This window comes from Macrotis lagotis, chromosome 3 (genome assembly GCF_037893015.1).
Source record: "Macrotis lagotis isolate mMagLag1 chromosome 3, bilby.v1.9.chrom.fasta, whole genome shotgun sequence".
Taxonomy (NCBI): Eukaryota; Metazoa; Chordata; class Mammalia; order Peramelemorphia; family Peramelidae; genus Macrotis; species Macrotis lagotis.
This window is the reverse complement of record NC_133660.1, coordinates 42,359,539-42,372,859: the sequence shown is the minus strand read 5'-3', so window position 1 is coordinate 42,372,859 and position 13,321 is coordinate 42,359,539. Positions and strand designations below refer to the sequence as shown.

Sequence of the window (13,321 nt, the reverse complement as noted above, 5' to 3'; positions counted from 1 at the left end):
CTCTTCCAATCTACTGTAAAAGTTGTTCCTTTCCTCTTTTATATATAATATGTTAGTACATTCTACTTCTCCTTTCCCTCTCTCCCAGCACATTCCTTTCTCTCCCATCAACTCTTTCTTTATAATACGTTATACCTTCATATTCAGATCCCTCCTGTGCCTTGTCTAGGCTCCTTCTAACCACCTTAATAAATGGGAAAATTCATATGAATTCATTAGCAACTTCCCACTGAACACACCATTTGCCCTTCCTGTCCTCCCTCACTATGCTTTTCCTGAGTCCTATACTTAAAGATCAAACTTTCTGTTCAGCTCTGGTCATTACAACAGGAAAGTTTGAAAGGCCTCTATTTTATTGGATATCCATCTTTTCCCCTGAAAGATGATGTTCAGTTTTGTAGAGTAGTTGATTCTCAGTTGTAATCCAAGCTCTTTTACCTTCCAGAATATAATATTCCAAGTCCTATGACCTGTTAATGTAGAAACTGTTAAATCCTGTGTAAGGCCCACTGTAGCATCATGATATTTGAATTGTGCCTTTCTGGCTGCTTATAATATTTTATCTTTGACTTGAGAATTCGGCTATAATATTTTCAAATCTCTTTCAGAAAGTGATTAGGGATTCCCTCTATTTCTATTTTATCTTCTGCTTCTGGGATATCAGGGCAAGTATTCTGGAATATTTCTTAAAAAATGAAGTCTATACTCTTTTCTTGGTCATGACTTTCAGGTAGCCAATAATTTTTAAATGATCTCTCTAGGATCTGTTTTCCAGGTCAGTTGTTTCTCCAATGAGATATTGCATATTTTCTTCTAGTTATTCATTCATTTGGTTTTGTTTTATTGTTTCTTGATTTCTATCAAAGTCATCAGTTTCCCTTCACTCCATTCTACATTTGAAGGAATTATTTTCTTCAGATAGCTTTTTTATCTCTTTTTCCATCTGACTAATTCAGCTTTTTAAAGTATTCTCCTCATTAACCTTTTTTAATGCTTTCCCCATTTGATCTAAACAGGTTTCTAAGGTATTATTGTCTTTTAGTATTTTTCCTATCTCCTTCACCAAGCTGTTGACTTGGTTTTCAAGATTTTCCTGTAACATTCATTTCTCTTCCCAATTTTTCCCCTACCTCTGTTACTTGATTTTCAAAATCTTTTTCAAGCTCTTCCATAGCCTGAGACAAATTCCTATTTTTCTTGAAGACTGGAAACAGAAGCTTTGAATTTGTCATCTTCTGAGTGTGTGTTTTGATCCTCCAAGGTACCAAATTAATTTTCTATAGTCAGATTCTTTTTCTTCTCTTGTTTGCTCATATGTAATTTTAATTCTCTGTTAAGTGTGGTATCTGTTTCCAGGGTGGAGGATGCACTTTCCCAAGCTTTTCAGGGATTTTGAAGGGCATCCCCACTCCCCCAGAACCTCAATTCCTTCAAGGTCTTATAAAATCCTCTGACTACTCTTATGGCCTGTGCACTGCTCTATGTCCTGGAACCATAAGGAAGGTTCCTGCTCCATGATGGCAGTGTGGGGTCCCAAACTACAACCTGGTTCTGAGTATGGTCAAAGTAACAAAGCCCTGCCCCAGGGATAGCAGAGGGACTTGAGCTTTCTGTCCTGACCCCCTTACCATCCATGGACTGAGAACTCTGGAAGCAATTGCTGGGTGACTTCATAGGCCTGCTTCTAGTTCCCAGGATGACGGTTGTGTTGAGACCTGAGCTGGCCTGGGTGCCAGGCTCACTATAGTGCAGCAGTTTTCCCATGGATTTTCCAAATTATTCTTGGGAATCCCTGGACTGAGAGGTCTAGAAATGCCCCCACCCCCTACTGCCATGGGCCCAGGTACCCCCAGGGTGCCCCAGGTGTCCCGTGGGTTGCTCCTGGATGGCTGGAACCAGTTTGTTCCTATGGTGTGGGCTGTGCTGCAGTCCTTTTCAACTCTAGTGTAACAGACACTTCCTGCAGATCTTCCAAGTTATTTTGGACTGGGGAAATTGTTTCACTGAGTCTTTCTGTGAGCTCTGACACTTCAGAATTTGGTTAGATTCATAATTTAAAGACATTTGGAGTGGTCTGAGGGAGAGATTCTGGGATTTTCTGCCTTCACTCCACCATCTTGACTCCATCCCTTTGAGAAATATTTTTCTGATGAGACAGAAGAGGGTAATATACTTAGTGAATATGTGACAATGACACTTATCAATCATTCAAGCGTTCAATCAACCAAACTTTGAGAATGGTGGTTTTATCAGGACAGAAAAAAGTAGTATATTTTGACAAAAGGGTTGTAGATTCAAGGAAGGTTTAAAACAATACAGATATAAAAATAAGGATTATATTAACACAAGGTTAGGCATTAAATAATATAAGGTGAAGAACAATATAAGGGAACTGTTAAAAGGGAAGGGGAAGTAAAATTTAAATTAAAAAGAAAAGTTAAATAGTAAAGGGAGCAAGACATTGGTGAAGAGAAATAAGAGGAAAGGTGGGAGGAAAGTATGAATGAAGAAAGATAACATGGAGGGAAATATAGAATTAGTGGTCTGTACTGTAATTGTGAATGGGATGAGCTCTCCCATAAAATGAAAGTGAATATCAGAATGGATTAAAAAACAGAATCCTATAATATGTTGTCCACAAGAAACACATTTGAAGCAGAGAGATTCAGATTGGATAAAAGTAAAGAGCTAGAGCAAAATATATCTTGCTTCAATGGAAGGAAAAAAAAAATCATGGGTAACAATCCTGATCTCAGACAAAGCAAAAACAAAAATAGATATCATTAAAAGGAATAATGAAGGAAACTACATCTTCTTTTAAGGGACTGTAGACAATGAAGTGATATAATTTTTAAGCACATATGTACTACATAGTATAGTATCCAAATTCTTAGAGGAGAAACTGAATGAATTTCAAAGAGACACAGACAGCAAAGCTATAATAATGAGGCACCTTAATCTACCTCTCAGAATTAGATAATTCTAACCACAAAAAAGAAGGAAATCAAGAAGGTGAATAAAATCTTATAAAATTTAGATATGATAGACTTCTAGAGGAAACTGAATGGGGAGATAAGAGGATATACCTTTTACTCTGCAGGTCATGGCACCTATACCAAAACTGATCATGTAGTAGGACATAAAAGCTTTACAATCAAATGCATAAAGGCAGAAATAATAAATGCATGCTGTTCACATCATGATGCAAGAACTATTGCATGCAATAAAGGGCAATGGACAGATAAACTAAAAATTAATTGGAAACTAAATAACTTATAGAATAAATCACAGAAATTATCAGCCATTTCATTGAAGAAAATGATAACAATGAGATATCATACCAAAATTTATGGGATGCAGCCAAATCAAGTTTTAGGGGAAATTTTACATCTCTAAATGTTTATATGAATAAAATAGAGAGAGTTAAATGAATTGAGCATTCAACTAAAATAATCTAGAAAAAGAATAAACAAAAGATACTGAATTAAATATCAAAATAGAAATTCTGAAAATCAAAGGAGAGATTAATAAAATTGAAAGCATTGGTCTAATAAATGAAATTAAAAGTTGATTTTATGAAAAGAATTCAGTAAAATAGACAACACTATATTCTGGTTTCTCTTCAGATCAAAGAAATCTTTCACCTTTTACTAAAATAGACCAAACTTTGGTTGATCTGATTTACAAACAGAAATGATACCAGCATCAAAATTTTATCAATCAAAATTTTATCAATCAAAATTACCAGCATCAAAAATTAAAAAGTTATATGCACCATCAATGAGGAGGTAATTAAAGAGATAATTCAGAGTTATTTTACTCTAATGTATGCCCATGAACTAGACAACCCATGTGAAATGAATATTTCCAAAAATACAAACTAACCAGATTAACAGAAGTGGAAATAAAATATTTAAATAAACCCATTTCAGAAAAAGAAATTGAAGAAATGATCAATAAACTCCCTAAGGAAAAAAGTCTCCAGGTCTAGATGTATTTACAAAAGATGTCTACCAAATGTTTAAGGAACAATTAATTCCAATTCTATATAAACAATTTTTGTTTAACACCAATATGGGACTGATATCCAAACTAGGAAGATCAATAGAGACAAAGACAATTTTACTCAAACCTCCCTAATGAACATTGATGCAAAAATCTTAAATAAAATTTGAGCAAAGTGATTACAACAAGTTTTACTAGGATAATAAACCAAGATCAGGTAAGATTTATACTAGATTGGCAGGGATGGTTCAATATTAGGAAAATACTCAACATAGTTGAACATATAAATACAACAGAAATTATATGATTACCCCAATAGATGTTAAAAAAGCCTTTGACAAATACAATATCCAATCTTATTAAAATACTAGAAAGCATAGGAATCAATGGAGTTTTCCTTACAATAATAAACAATATTATCTAAAACCATCAACAAATATTACATGTGATAGGGAAACACCAAGAACTTCCAGTAAGATTGGGGTGAAACAAGGAGGCCCATTATCGCCATTACCATTCAATATACTATTAGAAATGTTAACTTTAGCAATAAAAGAAGAAAAAGAAATTGAATGAATTAAAATTGGCAATGAAGAAGGAAAACTTTCACTCTTTGCAGGTGATGTGATGGTATACTTAGAGAACCCTAGAAAATCAGCTAAAAAAACCACTCAAAAGAATTAATAAATTCAGCATAGTAGATAGATATAAAATAAACCTACACAAATCATCACCAGTTCTATATATGAACAACAAAACTTAAGGGTATGGATAGAATGAGAAATTCCATTTAAAGTAACTTGCAGACAACATAAAATACTTGGGAATCTGCCTTACAAGACAAACTCAGAAATTGTATGAATACAATTGCAAAAAAATTTGCATAAAATCAGATCTAAACCACTAAAAAATTTTAATTGCTCAGGATTAGGCTGAGCTCATAAAGTTAAAATGACAATTCTGCCCAAATTAAATTACTTATTTAGTGCCATGCAAATCAAACTACCAAATAATTCCTTTATGGAGATAGAAAAAATAATAACAAGATTCTTCTGGCCCAACATAAGGTTAAGAATATCAAGGGAACTAATGAAAAAAAATATATAAAGATAGGTGACCTAGCTGTGGCAGATCTAAAACTAAAGCATAAAGTGACAGTCATCAAAACTGGTTGGTACTGATTAAGAAATAAAATAATGGACTAGTGAATTAGAATGGGTACAAAAGAAACAGTAGTAAATGACTATAGTAAACTACTGTTTGACATACCTAAGAACATTAGCTTCTGAGATAAGAACTGTTGGGAAAATTGAAAATTAGAATGACAAAAACTAGGTACAGACCCACATCTCATACCATATATTTAAAAATAAGGTCTAAATGGATGCAGATTTTAGACATAGGGCAATGCCATAGATCAATTATCAGATTAAGATATTTCGATCTGTCAGATCTATCAAAAGGGAGAAATTTACGATGTAACATTAGAGTATATTATAAATTGCAAAATGAATGTTTTTGATTATAATATATTATTAAAAAGTTTTTGCACTAATAAAATCAATGTATTCATGATTAGAAAGAAAACAGAAAGCTGGGAAACAATTCTTTTATCTAGGGATTCTGATAAAGATCTCGTTTATAAAACTTATAGAGAAGTGAATCAAATTTATAAGGTTATAAGCCATTCCCTGATTTATAAATGGTCAAAGGAAAATAACAGGTGATTTTCTTTTCTTTTTTTTAGAAAGATTTTATTTATTTTGAATTTTGCAATTCCCCCCCAATCTTACTTCCCTCCACCCACTCCCTACAGAAAGCAGTCTCTTAGTCTTTTCATTGTTTTCATGATATACATTGATCTAAGTTGAATGTGATGAGAGAGAAGTCATATCCTTAAGGAAGAAGAATAAAGTATAAGAGATAGCAAAATTACATAATAAGATAATTTTTTTCTAAATTAAAGGTAACAGTCTTTGGTCTTTTTTGAAACTCTGTTAGGGACTGTTGTGCGTGAGAGCACTGTGAATTATCATCACCTGATGTCCTAGAGTACCAGAGCCTTATTTTACTAAGTGCCATTGGAGTGGGAGTGGATTAGAGACTGGGAAGGATAATTAAGCACTGGTATTTGGTTCAATAAATGGAGTACTTGGGGATGTTGGAGAACTTGTCTTCCTTGTCTCCTGTCCTTCCAATGCTTGTCTGGGGGAAAGACTGAGGGAGCCTAGAAAGGACCTCAACATTTGACATCCAAACAGGGATTCAACATATTGGCAACTGAACAAGGACTTGACATATTCCACCCATACAGGGACAAAAAGGCAGAGTTATCTGAGTAAAGTCCAGTATAATTACACAGCAGATACAAGCAAGAGAACCAGGCAACATCTCAGAGCAGAGGACTCTGGAAAAAGTGTTGTACCCAAAGAGCAAGAAGGAGACCAGAATTTGATAAGGTTAGAGATTTTTATTCCCAGGGACTGTCTGGGGATTGAGTACCCAAATCAGACAGTTCCTGAGTGTTCAGGAGATAGGGTTTTTATGGTGTTTTGAGGAGGAGGTACTGAGAGCAAGCAGGATACAGAAGCAAAGCCAGCAGTTAGATATATTGTCTTGTTATACTAATACAAACATATGTAAACATATGACTCAGTATAGATAGGGGGATGGACAGAGTAGGAAAAAAGGTCAGGGTCTTTGTTTTATGTTTGAGCTTGTTTCATGAGACAGAGTGAGTCATGTATTCATGGGCTTCCCACAGGTTTGAGGGAGTGAAATTTACTATCTTATGGTTCCAGCTGTACCTGGGGAAGGGGAGGAAGTCCTGAATTTAACAGATACAGCAAATTAATTAGGCTAACAAGGGTGCTTTGTAAATCTTTAGACAATTTTATGGTATATCCATGACCTCTTGAGTCCTATTCAGACTATTTTCAGACCCAAAGGTGCCTAGCCAAAGTTATATTTCTAAGGAATTTCTCAGGGACAGAAGGATGTCAGGGACCCCTTTCTATACAGGAATTTCACAAACATTGATGTTGGACTTCAAAAGTAACAGACTGATTTGTTACTAGGGGGCTGATTTTAATCAAGGAGGTATAAAGTGAAAGTGAAAAGATAAATGGTATTCAACATTGAGGAGTCAGTGAAAAGTAGAGTCTCTGAGGCAGTACCCCAGGGAATGTAGGTTCTTTCTCAAGCAGCAGTCTGCCTTCAAGAGCCAGTGCCATGAACTGGATGTGGATAACCCGCTTACTGATCTTTTTGGCCATGCCTGCCTGCCTGACTGTGCTGGGCACTCTGTTTGTGACTCTGGGAAGAGGCCTTTTGTTGCTGATGGGAACTCGGATGCAAACTCTGACAGGGACCTTGACCCCATGACAAATTTCACTCTCCATAATGGTGTTGACTGCTGTTCCCAGGGTGCAACAACTCCATATTGTACTGTCAACATCTTAAGTAATTTCAAATGCTTTCTCTCATTCTCTGCCATTCCCATCCTCTGCAGAGGGAAGGGGGAGGGAGAAGGGAAAGCTTTCTTTTTGGAACTTCAAAACTCAAACACATGTCTCAAAAAAATTATTTTAGAAGTAAAGGGACTCCCATGACTTCTTCCTGGTTTGGGGAGGAAGGGGGGGGTTGGCAATGACTATGTTTTTCAATAGGTGATTGATTGGAAAGCTTCGTGGTTAATTAGTTAAGAAAAAAGGGGAAGAAGGTTTTTTTTTCTGGGATTGGGAATTTGGATTTTGTCTTTCCAATGAAGTCTGTGCCTATGGTTTATATTTCTGTTGACTGGTTATATGTGTATGTGTGTATTTGAACGGGCCTGGAGAGGTGGGAGAATGTTTCTATATTCTGAGATCTGGTATTGGCCAGGGCATCAATCTCAGCTTGGTAAATATGATGCAAGAGAATTGTTTTCGGGGTTTGTGTTAGTGTATAAATTCTGAAATAGGTAGGTAAAAATAATATTTTTCTTTTAGTTTGGGTTTTGAATTTAATTGCTTTGAAAGGTTTTTTTGTTGGCAAAAGAAAAAAAAACTTTGTAATTTTTGTCTGTAAGTTGGGGATAAAATGTATTTAAAGGAATTTGGAAATTTTGGTTATTACTATTGTTTATACTATTTTTGAAACTTACAATTATGTAATAAGTTTGCTTCAAAAAAAGACAAGAAGAAAGACACTTCTGATCCCGGGAAGTAACGGAGAAGACACTTTGGAGGGCTGTGTGGCGAGTGGCGACCAGGGTCCCGGGCCCCTCCCCTCCACGTTGGGGACTGTGCCTGCACAGTCTGGACCAGTCACCTCACCCATCTGACTTCTCGGATGCGTCCCCTCCCACAAAGGAGACAGTGTTCTGGCCTCTCTACATGCATGTGCAAGCCACTAACTCCCCTGGATCCTCGAGTGTTGAATGCCATGCTCCCCTATTTGGTCAACTACTATGGGAACCCTCACTCTCGGACTCATTCATATGGCTGGGAGAGTGAGGCTGCCATGGAACATGCTCGCCAGCAAGTAGCAACATTGATTGGGTCTGACCCCCGTGAGATTGTCTTCACTAGTGGAGCTACTGAATCTAACAATTTATCAATTAAGGGGGTGGCCAGGTTTTACAAATTACGGAAAAAGCATGTAATCACTACTCAAACAGAGCACAAATGTGTGCTGGACTCCTGTCGTTCTCTGGAAGCAGAGGGCTTTCGGGTCACTTATCTCCCAGTGCAGAAGAGTGGAATCATTGATCTGAAGGAGCTGGAGGCAGCAATACAGCCAGACACAAGCCTTGTCTCTATCATGACTGTGAACAATGAGATCAGAGTGAGGCAGCCTATTAAAGACATTGGACAGATTTGCAGTTCCCGTAAAGTGTATTTCCATACTGATGCAGCTCAAGCAGTTGGAAAAATTCCAATCAATGTGAATGACATGAAAATTGATCTCATGAGCATCAGTGGTCATAAACTTTATGACCCGAAAGGAGTTGGTGCAATCTACATCCACCGACGACCCCGAGTGCGTGTGGAGGCCTTGCAGAGTGGCAGAGGCCAGGAGCAGGGCATGCGCTCTGGGACAGTGCCCACCCCCTTAGTGGTTGGTTTGGGGGCTGCCTGTGAGGTAGCACAAGAAGAGATGGAGATTGACCATAAGAGGATTTCCTTGCTAGCAGACAGATTGGTAGAGAAGATAATGAGTAACCTTCCTGATGTGGTGATGAATGGGGACCCACAGCAGCACTATCCAGGTTGTATCAACTTGGCCTTTGCTTATGTAGAAGGGGAACATGTGCTGATGGCACTAAAGGATGTGGCTTTGTCTTCAGGGAGTGACTGCACCTCTGCATCCCTGGAACTATCCGATATGTTTAGAGCCATTGGCACAGATGAAGACTTGGCTCACTCCTCCATCAGGTCTGGCATTGGTTGTTTCAACACAGAGGAAGAGGTGGACTACACAGCTGAAAAATGCATCTTTCATGTTAAAAGACTACGGGAAATGAGCCCACTCTGGGAAATGGTACAAGATGGAACTGACCTGAAAACCATTAAGTAGACACAGCATTAGACTGGACATCTCACCATTTCTCTACTTCTTCCCATCTCACTGACCTGAGAACCAACTGAGTCCTTTCTGTTACAAAACTTCCACAGTCCAGATGGCTTTCTACTATATTCACTACAATCCAGAGGACTCCAACATCACATTGTTTCTAGGACATAGTTCTTTGCTCCCAGATTCAGATCTTTCATGCTGTTCAGAATTTCTCTTTCTCCTCCAGCATCAGAAGGTGGACCTCCACACATCCTAGACCAACAAGAACACCTGAATAGGAGTAATAATGCTGTTCCTGCTTTGTGTTGAGGTAGACCTGAAGAAAGGAAAGACCCCTAAGATCTGCACTGGCCATATGATATATCACTTCTCCTGCTCAGGTGTTTTGACTTCTTCACAAGCTAATATGCTCAAGTTATATTTCTGTATAGACCTAGTTTTTCTTAGAGGGCACTCACTATGTCTGTTCCTACTTTTTTTTTCCTTTTTTCATCACAGGTAACTGTAAATATATCTGTATTATTCTAATTTGTATTCCTTAATATAAAATCTCTTAATTTGCAAATTAAAGAAGCAAACCATCAAAAAAAAGATGAGAAGGGGATATCTTAGGGACTGTTGTGTGTGTAAGCACTGTAAACTGCCATCACCTGGTGTCCTTGAGAACCAGAGCCTTATTTTATTAAGTGCCACAGGAGTGGGAGTGGATTAGAGACTGGGAAGGATATTGAAGCACTGGTATTTGGTTCAATAAATGGAGTCCTTGGGGATCATGGAGAAGTTGTCTTCCTTGCCTCCCACCCCTCCAACACTCACCTGGGAAAAGAATGAGGGAGTCCAGAAAGGGACTCAACATATGACTTCCAAACAGGGACTCAACAAATCTCCATATTTCTTTCTCTGGATACAAATGGTATTCTCCATTGCAGATAGCTAAAAATTGTCCCTGATAGTGGCACTGTTTGGAATGAGCAAGTCCATCAAAGATGACCATCACCCCAATGATGCTGTTAGGGTATACAATGTTTCTCTGGTTCTGCTCATCTCACTCAGCATCAGTTCATGCAAATCCTTCCATGCATCCATGAATTCCTTTCCCTCCTGGTTTCTAATAGAACAGTAGTTTTCCATGACATGCATATACCACAGTTGGTAGTCATGCCCTACTTGAAGGACATTCACTTAATTTCCAGTTCTTTGCTACCACAAACAGGACTGCTATGAATATTTTTGTACAAGTGATGTTTTTCCCTTTTTCATCATCTCTTCAGGGTATAGACCAGTAGTGGTATTACTGGATCAAAGGGTATGCATATTTTTGTTGCCCTTTGGACATAATTCCAAATTGTTCTCCAGAAAGGTTGGATGAGTTCACAGCTCCACCAAGAATGTATTAGTGTCTCAGATTTCCCGCATCCCTTCCAATGTTGATCATTGTTCTTTCTGGTCATATTGGCCAGTCTGAGAGGTGTGAGGTGGTATCTCAGAGATACATTAATTAGCATTTCTCTAATAAGTAATGATTTAGAGCAATTTTTCATTTGACTATGGATTGCTTTGATTTCCTCATCTGTAAATTGCCTTTGCATAGCCTTTCAACATTTGTCAACTGGGGAATGGCTTAGTTTTTGAAAATTTGACTCAGTTCTCTGTATATTTTAGAAATGAGTCCTTTGTCAGAAATAATAGTTGTAAAAATTGTTTCCCAATTTTCTACATTTCTTTTGAGCTTGGTCACAGTGGTTTTGTCTGTGCAAAAGCTTTTTAATTTAGTATAATCAAAATTATCCAGTTTGCTTTTAATGATGTTCTCCATCTCTTCCTTGGTCACAAACTGTTTCCCTTTCCATAAGAGCTGGCAGGTAAACTATTACTTGATCTTCTAGTTTGCTTATAATATTGTTTTTTATGTCAAAATCCTGTATCCATTTTGATTGTATCTTGGTATATTGTGTTAAGTGTTGGTCTAATCTAAGTTTCTTCTATGCTAACTTCCATTTTCCACAACAGGTTTTATCCAAGAAAGAGTTTTTATCCCAATAACAGAAATCTTTGGAAAATCTTCTTATAATCATTTTCTGCTTTTTGTACCTAGTCTATTCCAATGATCTACCAGTCTATTTCTTAGTCAATACCAGACAATTTTGATGACTGATGCTTTATAATATAATTTTAGATCTGGTAAGACTAAGCCACCTTATTTTGCACTTTTTTCATTGAATCTATGGAAATTCTTGACTTTTTATTTCTCCATATAAATTTACTTACAGCTTTTTCCTAATTCATTAAAGGAATTTTTTGGAATTTTGATTGGTAGGGCACTAAACAAATTGTTTAGTTTTGGTAGAACTGTCATTTTTATTATATTAGCTCAACCTATCCATGAGCAGTTGATGTTTGCCCGGTTATTTAAATCTGATTTTATTTGTGTGAGAAGTGTTTTGTAATTGTTTTCAAAAAGTTTTTGTATCTGCCTTGGCAGGTAGACTCCCAGGTATTTTATATTGTCTTAGGTTATTTTTAATGGGATTTCTCTTTCTAATGCTTTCTGCTGAATCTTGCTAGTCATATTTAGAAATGTTGAGGATTTATGAGAGTTTATTTTATATCCTGCAAACTTGCTAAAGTTGCTAATTATTTCTAGTAGTTTTTTAGATGATTTTTCAGGATTCTTTAGGTATACCATCATGTCATCTGCAAAGAGTGAGAGTTTTGTCTCTTCCTTTCCAATTCTAATTCCTTCTATTTCTTTTTCTTCTCTTATTGCAAAAGTTAACATTTTTATTACAAAATTGAATAGCAGTGGTGATAACGATCTTATTGGGAATGCCTCTATCCTATCCTCATTGCATATAATGCTTGTTGATGGTTTCAGATAGATACTGCTTATAGGAACAATCCATTTATTCCACAGTCTCTAGTGTTTTTAGTAGGAATGGGTACTTATTTTGCCAAAAACTTTTTTCAGCATCTATTGATAAAATTATATGATTTCTGATAGCTTTTGTTATTGATATAATTAATTATATTAATAGTTTTCCTAATATTGAACCAACCCTACATTCCTGGCATAAATCCCACTTGGTCATTGTGTATTATCCTTATGATAACTTGCTGTAATTCTTCTGCTACTATTTTATTTGAGATTTTTGCATCTATATTCATCAGGGAGATAGGGTTATAATTTTCTTTCTCTGTTTTAAGTCTTCTTGGTTTAGGTATCAGCACCATAATGGTAGCATAGAAAGAGTTAGGCAGAGCTCCATCTTCACCTGTTTTTCCAAAGAGTTTACATAAAATGGAATCAATTGTTTCTTGAATGTTTGATAGAATTCCCTTGTGAATTCAGCTGGCCCTGGAGATTTTTTCTTAGGAAGTTAAATAATGGCTTATTGAATTTCTTCTTCTGAGATAGGATTGTTTAGGTATTTAATTTCCTCTTCATTTAACTTGGGCAACTTATATTTTTGTAAATATTCATCCATTTCACTATGATTGTCAAATTTATTGGCATAAATTTAGGCAAAATAATTCTGAATTATTACTTTAATTTCTTCCTCATTGGTGGTGAGCTCACCTTTTTCATTTATGATACTAGCAATTTGGTTTTCTTCTTTCATTTTTTTAATCAAATTGACCAGATTGTTTTTATTGTTTTTTTTTCACAAAACCAGCTCTTGGCTTTATTTATTATTTCAATAATTTTCTTGGTTTTGATTTTATTAATTTTGAGAATTTTGAATTTTGTATTTAATTG

The 13,321-nt window shown here is 36.3% G+C and overlaps 1 pseudogene; it reads left to right on the top strand.

The window, feature by feature from the left end:
- Nucleotides 1–1,812: 1,812 nt before the first annotated feature.
- Nucleotides 1,813–9,576, top strand: LOC141519100 (cysteine desulfurase pseudogene; annotated as a pseudogene).
- Nucleotides 9,577–13,321: the final 3,745 nt, after the last annotated feature.